This window comes from Schistocerca americana, chromosome 3 (genome assembly GCF_021461395.2).
Source record: "Schistocerca americana isolate TAMUIC-IGC-003095 chromosome 3, iqSchAmer2.1, whole genome shotgun sequence".
Taxonomy (NCBI): domain Eukaryota; kingdom Metazoa; phylum Arthropoda; class Insecta; order Orthoptera; family Acrididae; genus Schistocerca; species Schistocerca americana.
This window is the reverse complement of record NC_060121.1, coordinates 752,614,409-752,628,309: the sequence shown is the minus strand read 5'-3', so window position 1 is coordinate 752,628,309 and position 13,901 is coordinate 752,614,409. Positions and strand designations below refer to the sequence as shown.

Genomic DNA, 13,901 nt, shown 5'->3' with positions numbered 1-13,901 from the left:
TCTCCTCTATTCACTTCACCTGGTTCTACTGAACTCCACAAGCCACCTCCCACAATGATGTTTTCTATCTTAAAGACAGCTACAGCAGTAATTCTGTCCATATCAAACCTACCAATCACCATCAATGCCTCCACTTCAACAGCTGCCACCCATTCCATATCAAGAAGTGTCTTTCACACAGCCTAGCCACTCCTGGCCGTTGCATCTGTAGTGAGGAGCAGTCCCCCCTCTAAATATACCAATGGTCTCATTGAGGCCTTTCTAGACCAAAATAACTGTCCCAATCTTGTACAGAAACAGGACTCCCATGCATTCTCTGTCCTGTCACCCACCACCCCCAAGTCCCACTGTCCGGCCAGTCAGGAGCATTCCCCTTCATGACTTAGTACCACCCAAGACTGGAGCAACTGAATCACTTTCTCTGAAAGGGTTTCACTATCCTTTCCACCCCTCCCACACTTGTATTCCACTGCCCATTGAACCTAAGCATTATTCTCGTCCACCCATATGTAACCTGTTTCCAACACCTTGCCTCATGGCTCGTATCCCTGTAACAGACCTAGATGTAATACTTGCCCCATACATCCACCACCATCTACTCCACTCCTCTCACAGACATCACCTATACCATCAAATACAGGGTTACCTGTAAAAGGATTAATGTGATCTACGAGATAAGCAGCAACTACTGTGCTGCATTCTATGTGGCTGTGACAGCCAACAAGCTGTCTGTCTGCATGAACAGCCACCGACAAATCGTGGTCAAGGATCACCTAGACCACCCAGCTGCTGAGCATGCTGCCCAACACAACATTCTTCACTTCAGTGACTGTTTCACAGTCTGTGCTATTTGGATCCTTCCTACCAATACCTGATTTTCTGAATTGCACAGGTGAGAATTCTCCCTGAAATATATCTTACAATCCCATAACATCCCTGGCTTCAACATTCTCTGTACTTACCCACTTCCCAGTTCCCATTCCAGCACTACACAGCCTTCTGTTACACCAAAACATCCACAGTCTTTTCACTTCTCTAATTCTCCACTCCCTTCCCTCCCCCCACTTAACATCTGACCTCTCAACTGGACGTAGTTGCCCTACCTTCTCCCAATCACATCCCTACACACTCCCACAAGCACTATTTTACAGTTCCCCACCCCTAACCTGCTACACCTCCCACTCCCTGCCCCAGCTTCCTCCTTGCCCCAGACACAGACTGCTTCTCCCATTATGCACAGTTGCTCACATTCTTGTCTTGGTACACAGTGCCAGTTGTCACGTGTGTGTGTGTGTGTGTGTGTGTGTGTGTGTGTGTGTGTGTGTGTGTGTGTGTGTGTTTGATTTCCTATTCCAGAAGGAGGCTTTTTGGCCAAAAGCTTACTTGTTTAGCTGTCTGTCTGTCGTGCCTATCTGCAACTCAACATCTCCACTATATGGTGTGTAGCAATCTATGCTTTTCATAATACTGGCATCATTCCATCCTGAATTCCCAGTGCATAAAAATTAATCAAACATAAACAAAAGCACTTAAAACAGTACTCATCTACAATGCAAAATGAGATTAATTGACCAGTAATATTCAGTTCTGGGGCTAACATAAGCCTCCTTCAAATTGTGGTTACAGATGTGTGAAAATAACACCAAGTCTGACCCCTGTATCAAAATACCTACATGTAAGGTGCATTTGTGAATGGGAGGGGGAGAAAGAAAGTATGTAAACCAGCTCTCATCAATCCCTGAAATGAGACTCCACTATCCTCTTGACTTCTCTCACAGTGGTATTCCACCATCCACCCAACTTGGGCAATACCCTTGACCACATCTATTCCACCCCTGCTACCAAGCCCTAGCCCCATGGCTCCCATACCTATAAAAGGCTTAGATGCAAGATCTGAGAAATACATCCTCCCACTAACACCTACTCCCATTCTCTCAAAGACATTTCCTATCCCATCAAAGCCAGGGCCAAGTGTGAAAGCAGCCATGTGGTTCACGAACTTACCTGCAACCACTGTGTGTGGCATTCCACTTAGGCATGAGGGGCAAACTGTGCTCAGGAGACACAACACAAAAATGTGTGCTTGACTTAAATGGCTGCCTCCAAGTCCATGCCATCTGGATACACCCCCCCCCCCCCCACCCTCACCTTGGCTGTTCATTGTTCTTGTTAAGAAGCATTTATAAAAAAATCAGTAGCTTTTTTATTTTATTCTCACATTAATACTTCACTTTCTATTTTACAAATGCTATGCCCACAACAATGGAATCTCACAACTGTTCATAGTCTCATTTTTCATACAACTGTAAGAAATATCAGTTACATGGAAACCATTGATATTAAATTTTTTTCTCGGACATGCATGAAAATATTGTGGCCTAATTGTGGTGACTTGTACCAGAGTACAGAAAGGTTTCATTGTCATGCATTATAAAACCTTTCTGTACTCTGGTACAAGTCACAACAATTATTTTAAAAAGTTAAAATGGATCCATTTATTTTATAACTATACAGGGTGTTTGGAGAGGAAAGGTCAATATTTTACACAATGATACCATAGGTAATTCTGAACAAAAATGTTATATGAACATAGGTCCGCAAATGCTTTGTTAGGGAGGTATGGGTATTGAAAGGAACTTTAATTCAGCAAAACTGATGTGCACAACGTGAACGTATATGCAATATAACTGGTCTGTTATGTGATCTTCTCGCAAACAATGCACAGGTACATGCCATGTTTATGATATGCAACCTACCACATATTATGATCATATGACGTATGTAGTACAATCACCTGTTTGTTCAGTTGTGCCATGTAAGCTGCATTGTGTAGTGTACCGGCAAGGGATCAGTCAGTCGTGTAGTGTATGGTGTTAACTGTGTTCGTACAAGCACTGCTAACAATGCCACATGTCTACAGTAATGAGGAACATGCAGATATGGTATTTGTTTATAGCTTCTGCGACGGTAGTGCTACTGCTGCAAGAGAAGAATACCACAGGTGCTTTCTGACTCGACGATTACTTGATCGCAGGGTGTTTACCAAAGTAAACTGTAAGGCCCACCACATTAAGAGTATCGCTTTCATCATCTGAGACATGAATGCTCTCTTTGTTCAGTACCAATGAACATCTAACTGAGCACAAAGACTGTCAAGGCATGCAGGAAATTTCTCTTTTACCTGTATGCAAATAAGAAAGACAGAAAAAGTTTTCATCCATAACAAAACAAAAATCTCTACAACTGTAATTTAGTTCAACTTAGTATAAATAGCAAAAACTCTAGACAGCTCAAAGTAACCATAAATATTTGTGAGAGATACATGTAGCATTTGGTTTCTTGCCCTGCTGGGCCTCTCCTTAAAAGCTCAGTTAGGGAGAATGTGACTCGATATGCAAACCAATTTTCAAATTGCTCTGTAGCTTCAACAATTTTCCATGGAACTGTCTTCACTCAAATCAAATTCCTACCATCTTCCCATAAGTATAATAAAATCTCTTGATACATCCAGCATGCTGGACGTACCTGCATATGAGTAAACCATCCTTCAGGGTGAGTATCCTTACAGTTAAGCTGTAGACGTAACACCATTGGTCAGAATGACATCAAATTGCAATAGAATATTATCAGAGAAGGGGGAAAACATATAGCAGAAGAAAAAAAATAGTGTGACAATTGATCAAAATACGGAGCTGTCATGTGCACTACCTACTGAAGTTGGTATTAACATGCTGGGTACATGGCTTTTCCTCCTTTTGCATCTACGACATTTGCCATCACTGTCTCAACCGAAGACCACGTTCTGCTTGTAAAGCTGTATTACAAGAATAATGACGATAAACTCTTACTGTTAATGTCAATTGCAGGCTTAAACTTATTTGTATTCTTTTAAAATTTTTTAGAACAGAAGGCCTATCCTTTTTCAAAACAATCTTTCTCCAATTTCCTTGTAAATTATGCAAGAAATAAGTAACTTTTGAGAATTTTTGGACACTTACAAAACTATATTTTCATAAGTTACCAGTATGAGCGTTTTTGGATAACATATTGCATAGCAAATCACTCACAGTTACTGCCTAAGAATACATCATCCCAAATTTCACAGTATATCAGTGCAAATAAATCAACATTTTTGAGAATTTTTTGGAAGGTACCATTGCCTTTCACATAATCCACTTTGTAGTAAATTGGCAAACAAGATTTAGTTACTGAAGCACATCTCAACTAGCATATTGTGTTGCATCTACTTTTTCCTTACAGAGGAGTATATATTATCTACATTTATCATGAATTAACTATTTTCGAGTTTGTTAATAACTATAATTGACCTCAAAATGTTTTAGTGGATTAGTAATTTTACCACAGGTTATTCTGTTGCCTTAAAAGAAATCTCATTTTCTGTATTTGCTTCAATTCTTATAGGGAATCAGCGGTTTTTTTAGCTTAACAAATATAAATGATAATGAGCAGGCTTCATTTCAAATTTGTTGACTGTCCTGTAATACACTGCACTAGGCAAAATGCAGTCCCACTGTGAATGCTGTTCACAAACACAGGATGAATTGACTGACATTTGTAAGCAGCTGGAAATCACCCTGACTACTCTCAAATGATTGGCAGCTGCTGCAAACTGGTGTATTGGAAGAGCTCCCAAGAGTCATGTCCTTGTGGTACCATTATCAAAAGCACTTTAAGTACTATCCTCTCCTGTAGATCCTGCCTCTACTGCAGGAAGTACAGGATCTGTCATTCCTCACTCATCCATTTGACTGCAAGTAGCATTTCAATGGCAGCTCTTGTTACACTGATCCCCTTAACCAACAAGTTGAAGGTGCTGTCATTTATCAAAACTGAAACTGAGCCAGTGGGTCGCACTTCACTGCTTTGGGGAAACCTGTTTTCTCCAGTGTCAAGATACAGCAAAACACAAAACAGCAGGCATCTAAATCATCGGCATTTCAACATACTACAAATAATGGTACCCTTTAGGGAAATGGTGGCAAGGTTGTGGTGCATGTAGGAACAAATGATGCTTGTCTAGAAGCTCCATGCGATATTGTTTGGCCAAGACTCAGAAACGGGTGTGCATTAAATGGTAATTGGATCCTTCTACTGCCAACCAGACTCATCTCCTATTGTAACGGAAAACTTCAAAGAAAGTCTCAGTTCACTTTTACGCTAAGCTCCCCAATCTTACTGTATTCATCAGTGGAGACTTAAATCATCCAATTTACAGTTTTGTTAGTAGTGAGCAGAAGACATCCAGTGAAACATTACTAAATTCCTTCACTGAAAACTACCTAGAACAGATAGTTTAGAACCTTTTCACAATGGAAATGTATTGGATTTAATGGCAACAAACAGACTTTACCTCTTTGAGGATGTACACACAAACTCTCATCACTGTGCACGAGGCAGTTGTGGCGACAATGATTATCGAACTATAGAGGGCAACTAAAATAGGCAGCACAAAGATATATCTTTTGAGTAAACTAGATAAAAAATCAATTTTGTATCTTAATGAGGAACTTGAAACTTTCAGCACAGGGCAGGAGCATGCAGAGGAACTCCGTCTCAAGTATAAAAAAATAGCTGACCATGCACTTGATACATATGTACACAGCAGAACAGTTCAAGATTGGAAAAACCTTCAAGGTATACAGTAATTGTGGAAAAACTTCTAAAGTAGCAGACTACTGCATAATAAGTGTAAAACAGAACATAGGATTTTGGACGGAGATATGGTGAATGAAACATTTTTGGCTGTCAAGAAAGAAATGCGTGAGGCATTCAAAGACTACTTTAGCAGAACACTGTCAAATTATCTTTTACAAAACCACAAGAATTTCTGGTCATTTATCAAGATTCACATTGAGACTGAGCAAATGTATTATTTTAGGATAGGTATGTCACTTTTTGCATAGATAATCTTTTTTACGTACCAACTTCAGAAAGTAAATTACACATTTTTCCAACACAAAGGGCTCCTGTGAACAATCAGAGTGTTTGACAAAATCACTTATCTAGCCCTGTGTTTGTCAAGCAAGCCTTACATGTACAAACAATGTTTGTCAATATAACCTAACTTTAGAAGCAGATGCTGTTCGTGAGTATTGAAAATGGTAACAAATATTGAAAAAGCATTTTTGGCACCAACCTTGGCACCGTGCCAAAAAGAGAAGAAGAAAACAACACTAGTGCAAGGAATGGTTCAAACAGAGATCAATATAACCAAAAACATCTCCTGAAAGAAATACTGCTCTTCAAAATTGATGATTACATCAACATTCTTAGAATGGACCCAGAAAATTTAATATCTTGTTAGAATTACTTCGCCCTCACATAGAAAAAGAAGACAATTACGGGAAAATTTATATCAGCTTCCTAATGATTATCAATAACTTTGATATACCAAGCAACAGGGGCAGAGTTTGAAGATTTGAAGTTTGTATCTGTGATTCCATGTCACACCTTGAGTCTCATTATTATGGAAACATGTGAAGCAATAAATGAAATATTAAAAGCCAAAATTCAGGTAAGTGTTCTTATTCTTTTATTCCAACAAGCTTACAGTTATCTCACATAAAAAGATACAAAACACAAAAACAAAGTACAAGTGTTTCAGTCATCTCATAAATAATTATTGTTCATCATCTATGTGTCAACTGTTGGTTGTTAGTCATTCACAAAAACTATTGTTTGTGGAAAAATAATTGATGCCACTGAAGTGCTTATGTCACTGAAGCACATATTTTCAACATGTGACCGGAGTACACGATAACATAATTTCTGTTGAGATTCCCACTTTCTCCTTCAAATATTATATTCTTAATAAATTTTTCTGCCAGTATTCTTTGGCCACTGTCGATACGTTCTAGCATCATGGCCCAAATTTTTTGCTAACAGAGTACTTTCCTATTTTTTTTGGAGAGTTCCTTTGCCAGTAATATCAATTCTTCCTAAAGGTCTCCTCCTTCTTCCTGTGCAGTTGCAAGAACTTTTTTGGACGCTGGTGGCTTTGCTGATGATTACTGTAACAATACATAAAGAAATTGGTATGCAATGCATTCATGTACCTATTTATTTATGGATATATTTGTTTCAGCTACCCAAAACGGAAGATGGTTGGCAGAATATAATGAAACAATTTGGAAGTTGTTGAAATTTCTTTAATTGCATTGGGTCTATTGATGGAAAACATGTCACTACTTAGAAACCACCTCAGCATTCTGGCCTCTATTACTATAATTACAGAGGGATGTACAGCATTGTGCTAATGGGTACAGCTAATGCAAAATATGAGTTTATTACGGTGAATGATGATCTTAATGGCAGAATATCTGATGGAGTAATAAAAAAAATACCAAACTTTGTCTATTGGGAAACAACCTATTGCAGAAAAGAAGTTTCCATGTGCAGTGATGAAGCCTTTCAGTGGCATACAAATCTAATGAAATCATATAGCAAAAATGTCTTAAATGCTTAATTATCACTTGTCTCGTGCCCATAAGGTCATAAAACATCCACTATTTTTAAAAACCAATTAATTTGTCTCTGGAGAAAGCTAAAATTGTTGTATTGGCTTGTTGCCATTTGCACTATTCATTAATTTAAAAACAGCAATTTATTCAGCATGGAGAGGTAGAAACTGAAGACTGTGCTACAAGTACTGTTACACCTGGTGAAGGAATGATTACTGAGAGATGTGTCCAGTTCAGTCATCTAAAGCAGGGAATTCCTTATCGCTAGTGAAGCAAGTATGAGAAGACTGCTGTGAATACTTTGTGACAGATGGAGCAGTTCCCTGTTAAAACAAATGCCTGCAACAATAACATTTTTATATGTGTTACTACCAACTGTATCATTATAGAAAATGTGACAAGATTTAATACAAATAAAGATATACAAAAATTAGTTACCTGATTTCCGATTTTGTTAATTCCGACCTCCTCTTCCATTTGGTCTTCTAAAAGAGATACTTCATCATAGTTCCACAGCGTGGGCACACTGTCATCAAAAGTACTGGAGGACTTTTATTTCTTTATTTTATTGCTCTCTCACTTGTACGACGTCCGAAGAATATTGCTTTCTTCACTTCTTCCTCCATGATGCAGGGTTAAGAAAAGCACAACGCCTCTATCGTTTTGTTCAGAGCTAACATTCTTTTATTTTTATCTATAGAATAGCTCAACTTCACTTTCCACAACAGTGCGAACTCACGATACAGTGATAAACTGGAGCACAAATTCTTTCTTGCTCACATTTTGCGAAGGAACATCTCTGCCATGGTCTGTTATCTTCGAAACATGGCATGCAACTGCTACTGTTTCTGTTTATGTTATTGCATGACACACACAGGTGTACAGAAACGAACTTGACAAAAACTGTCAAACTTTCTGTCAATCGAAGTTCCTGTCAAACACACTATGTTTGACAAGCACATCAAACAGCACTGTACACATTCAAATATTTGGCAAACATAGTCAAGTTTGACAAAATGTTTGATCATTTACAGGGGCCTTAAGATCATTGCACTACAAGTAGTGAATTGTCAGAAAAGAGTACATATTCCAGGCTTCCTAAAGGCACACTTTTGTCGTGGTATGGATAAAAGGTGCACCACAATCTGCAAGTGAAATGGTATGGCAACTGGAAATATACGCCAAAGCTGAAGAATGTGGGTTAGTACGATTCACATGGCCAAAACATCTAAACTGCACACAGACTCATAATGAAATGGTGCCAACAATTTGACTACAGCCAAACAGACAAGGACAATATCGATCAAGAAGTTCACATCTAGCATCATGTGATTTCCATCTTTTTGGACAGCTAGAAGAACATGGGGAGGGAGATTACAGCAATTAGGATGTTCACACAGCAGTTTTTGACAAAAGAGTGAATTTTTATCATTCAGGAATTGAATGATGAATAGAACATGCCAACTGTTCTTTACAGAATCTCTGTGAAAAAAAATTATTTGGCTGTTTCACTTTGAAATGTAGCGCAGTATTTAATAAAAGTTACTTGGTCTGCTATAACAACATGTAAATTACTTGCTGAAGCCCCCTCTTACCTTTGCAACTGATATTAGAGTGACACTTGTTACCACTTAATATATTTTACTACTCTTCTCATAATGAAGTTTAGCAGTGACATATTTCAGTACACCTGGGAATATATTATGTGACAGTAAAATATTAAACAGCCTATACTGCATGTAAGTGAAGAACAGACAGTAATTTACTTGAAGTATTTTCAACACCTTAAGTTTCTGCTTTTGAGAGTTCAATGCATTCTTAATTTGTTTGGCAGACAATGGAGTAATTGTGATCTGGCTGCATGTATGTAGTACCAACACTGCTTCTGCGTGAATTCTATTGTTTACTCTCTCGAACTTCCCATGCCAGTTAGCCAAGTTATTTTCAAATGGTTCAAATGGCTCTAAGCACTATGTGACTTAACATCTGAGGTCATCAGTCCTATAGACTTAGAACTACTTAAACCTAACTAACCTAAGGACAGCACACACATCCATGCCCGAGGCAAGATTCGAACCTGTGACAGTAGCAGCAGCGTGGTACTGGACTGAAGTGCCTAGAACCGCTGGGCCACTGCAGCCGGCAGTTATTTTCCAGAAGTGATTATTAAGTATGCTGACTATATGACTTCTCCCATTTACTATTTGACTGTGTAATTTAACATCTACATGTATTCCTTAAATAATGTTCTGGTTGCTCTTTTAAATATTGGCCATATCATTTTACGATCTGAATATTAATTTCAGAGTTTATACAAGGATTTTGTGATTAAACAGCATTGCATTTGATCTACAATGAAATCAGGCCTCGTCCTTTGGTCAGCAATTTCTTACAATTTCCTTTTCTTGCACACAAACTGTAACATATTCTAATATAAATAACATTCTGAACGTTATCAACTTTGATATGGATGAATGAACGAATGAATGAATGAATAAATAGGGACTACTGATATTTTTATCCCTTCTGTAACCTACAGTTTTGTCATATTAGTGCCACACTAAATACAGGCCACACATTAAATGGTCTAAGGACCAATAAATAAATTTGCTTATAAAATTCTGTAAATTTAACAGTAATGTTAATGGTTTCATGTTTACGTTGTATTCTTTCATTTGCAGCTATTAGGTACAGATGTCACATAGCACTCTGAATACAACCACCAAAACATTTTGTCTACTGCTGTTATAGATTCTGTATTACTCCATCATGCACAGTCCCCAACTGAGCTTTCTGTCCATACAAGAGCTCGGATACCTCAGCAGATGCAGCATCAGGTTTCTATTTAAGAGTCAGCTACCTCAGTCATCTGGTTAAGGATCTTAAGTCAGAGTTCTCTGTAATGAAGCATTTGGCAGTGGCGACAGCAACAGCAACAGTTGTGGCTGAGGATTAAAGCTTCTGTCTCAACATCAGATTACCTCTGGTAGTCCTAACTACTGGATTGAATTGTGCCTCACAAATAGTGGAACTCAACAATACTGTGCTTGTTAAATCCTAAATGACAAACTTGGTGACACAAAAATGCAAATGTGTGGGTTCCTCTTTGATGATGCATAATATGCAGCCTAAGAATTATAGTGTGCACTTCTGTGTATATAACTGTAATATATTTCACTTAAAAAAATTCCTTTGCAAGCAATCAAGAGAAAGGTTGTAAGCTCTCTCGTTTGTGAATAGGTATTAATTTACTTTTGTTTTTATAACCTGTGATACATCAAATAACATATGTACATTGACACAATTTGTGGCAGAACAGCTGAAAAATTAACAATCAATTTAATGGTTAAATGGTTAATGAGTGAAGCTTTCAACAACGACTGTCTATGTATCCACACACCATCTCACGGTCAAGTTTATATATATTGGTATCTAACTTCCTGGCACGGCAGCACAACACATCGGAAAAAAAGGACGTGTCTTGGGCAGATCTTTAATGCGCTGTAGTACTGAAACTGCGTATCTGATAAATAAGAAAGTGCAAATACGAAATCCACCATTCCAAACATCGTGAAACGTTTTCTTCAATGTTATGCGCTGACTATGGAAATCTACATGGACTTAATGACCTAATAGTCCTCAACAAGATATCAATTTGCCGTCCAAGTATGCTGGACATGTAGTAGCCCGTTATCTCCTTACAGTATCGCAGTTTTTAAACCATTTCAGTTCTCTATTGTTTTAACTACGGATGAAATGGTGTCGATGTCAGTCAAAACGAAGGGCATGACCATGGGTGTATAACAGTTTTCACGATATGACCCGTTTATACGTGAAATTAATGTATCCAAACTTGAATGGTGGTTGGAGCTTGCAGACTTCATTCACTCATACAAATGATATAATGTGCCTGTCAAATTTACATACCGTACTTCATTATCGGTCCAGTGAAATTTGCATCCATCTGTAGCCTTCGTGACAATTTCCGTAATAAAAGTTGGAACGACTCAACTAAGCTAGTAGTTGGTAAAAAAAAAACGCAAAAGTTTAAATAACACATGTGACATAATTGACAAAGAATTTTAAGGAGGCCTGTGTACATTTTTCAGCTAAACTGAGTAACTGAAGTATTTCTGTCTTGCTCTCTTAATGTGAAAGAACATTCGCAACAGGTGTGACAAGTCGCTTTACTGTAAGCATTTGTAATTTGGACAAAAAACAGGACTTACTTTTCTTACAACCTCGTGACAGGCGCGGAATGGTCCAACTGCAATTCGTCACCGTACGCTTGAAGAGTGGCAAATCTGCAGCTATCCTGTCAATCAACTTCTGGTATTTTCAGGTGCACAATCATCGCTCACGTATCACTCGACACTCGCAAACAAATACCATATGCCCCGCGATGCACTTCGGGGAAACTATAAATTACGTGTATCGATTAATATGTCGACGCTATCTCGAGTTCCTCCTAGCGCATAGTGTGGTCGTCGATATCGACATAACGTCGCCAGGCTACGAGAAGGAAGTTTCACGAATTCCCGCTTTAATTTAAGAATCCCGAACTAACCATACTTCTGTAATTAAAAGCAACATCGCATGAGGCAAGTCATGCTAGTCTCCGTTCAAGCCTTTTCATAAGCATAATTACTGCATGTTGGTAAATAAATCCTATTATGCATAAATCAAGTGCATACTTCGTCCGTTTACACTTTAATATTGAAGCAATTTATTTTGAAGTTATTAGCAATTTACTTTGCAGTTATTTGCGGATTCCAGTTAATTAATGAGAATCTGCGACGTAAATGAAAGGACAGCGCCAAACATTTTGCTATTTTGCGGGGAGGATAATAAATCATTTAGCTGTAGGTCCACACGAAAGCGTTCCCTTAACGTCAATGCAGCCGGAGTAGCCTATTTACGGCGAAAATTAGTAACCAAATGAAATAAGCCTACACTTCATTAACAAGTTTTAGGTGGTGTTTTTAAACTTACATTGCACAGCGTCGGTAACGAATTTGTTTCGAATGCCTCAGCAGTTAAGCATGAATTTGCAGGACTGGGGATGTGAATCTTTTTATTGCAATTGGCTTTGCAAATCCGAGGTCCATTTGATTGATGCAGTTCCGAAAATGACATTTCCGTAGACTCTTGATACGGTACAATTTTCTACAAACAGGCGGCAAAATATAGTGTTTACTCGTTATATCACATGACAAGGCGATCTTCTGCACCAGCATTCGTTCTCGTACAGCATTAACATTCCCGAAGTGCGAATATGCGTCATTCCAGTGGTACTAATACCAGAAGAAACAAACAAATTCTGTATGTTGCTCCTGGCACATTAAAGCAACTAGACTATAAATTCCAGCTTTCGTCTACCAAAACAAAAAGCACGACGATTCCATAAAACAATTTCCGTAACCGCGGCAACAGCAGTAAAATTTTGTAAACGGTATAGAAGTCTTCAAAGTAACAACGTCTATTTCCCTAACATCATCACAATCCAAGGAAGAAGGAACGTAAGCAGCAACAAGAAATGAAGGCTCTCTGTGCCAGGGTTTGACGCGAATTGCTACTCTGATAGCGCTGACCACGATTGCTACAAGTAACAATTTTTGAAATATTGTGCGACCTCCAATTGCGAAATCTGTAGACTACAGTGGAGACACCTACCTCGGCAACTGTGGCAAGTTTCTGAGAGAGGACGTCGCTCTTGGTTCCTTGTTTGGAATTGCCCTGACCCGACATAATGTTGATGGCCCTGACCCGACATAATGTTGATGAAACGCTTTCCAGCAAGTAAATTTAACTGATATTCTGGACGTAAACATAACTTACGCATCTGATACTACATTTAACAAATGAAAATCCTGGAGGAAATGTAGCTGCCTTTGTGACAAAGCTCACATACCATCGTTTCTCGACTAATGGCCATGTGCTCCTGGTTTTATATTTTTCGTCCAGTGACGTCCAAACAGAACGGTTTATTAGTTATGTTAATTACCTTGTCGGCTCTGAATGAAAATGCACACTAACTGCAAAAGTTCAGATTCTACACGAATCGTACCGTAAATATTTATTGCTTCATTAAGTTTTGCATCGCCTTAGAGGGCCGTCGCTGTAATTGCCTCATCAATTTTGTATTTCATCAAGTATAATCAACGTCGTCAGAGTTGTGACACCGGTGTGCACAGATCATGTGCAAATTGGCTCTAAACCATGTATACATATTCATTTACGTCTAAATCTATACTCTGCAAACCACTGCAAAGTGCATGGCAAAGAGTATGTCCCACTGTACCGGTTATTGGGATCCCCCCCCCCCCCCATTCTATTCAGTTTGAAACGCTGGGAAAATGGTTATTTAAATTCTTCCTCAAGTGCTGTAATTAATCTAAAATTGTGATTATAATTGCCAAC

General features: G+C 38.5%; 1 protein-coding gene across 1 annotated transcript in view; it reads right to left on the bottom strand.

The window, feature by feature from the left end:
- The window catches only part of LOC124606531 (glutamine-dependent NAD(+) synthetase), a 206,455-nt gene extending 194,556 nt beyond the window's left edge, over nucleotides 1–11,899 (bottom strand). The window contains exon 1 of the mRNA XM_047138516.1: nucleotides 11,711–11,899. The gene's annotated coding sequence lies outside the window, so the exon portion shown is untranslated. The remainder of the gene's footprint in view (nucleotides 1–11,710) is intronic.
- Nucleotides 11,900–13,901: the final 2,002 nt, after the last annotated feature.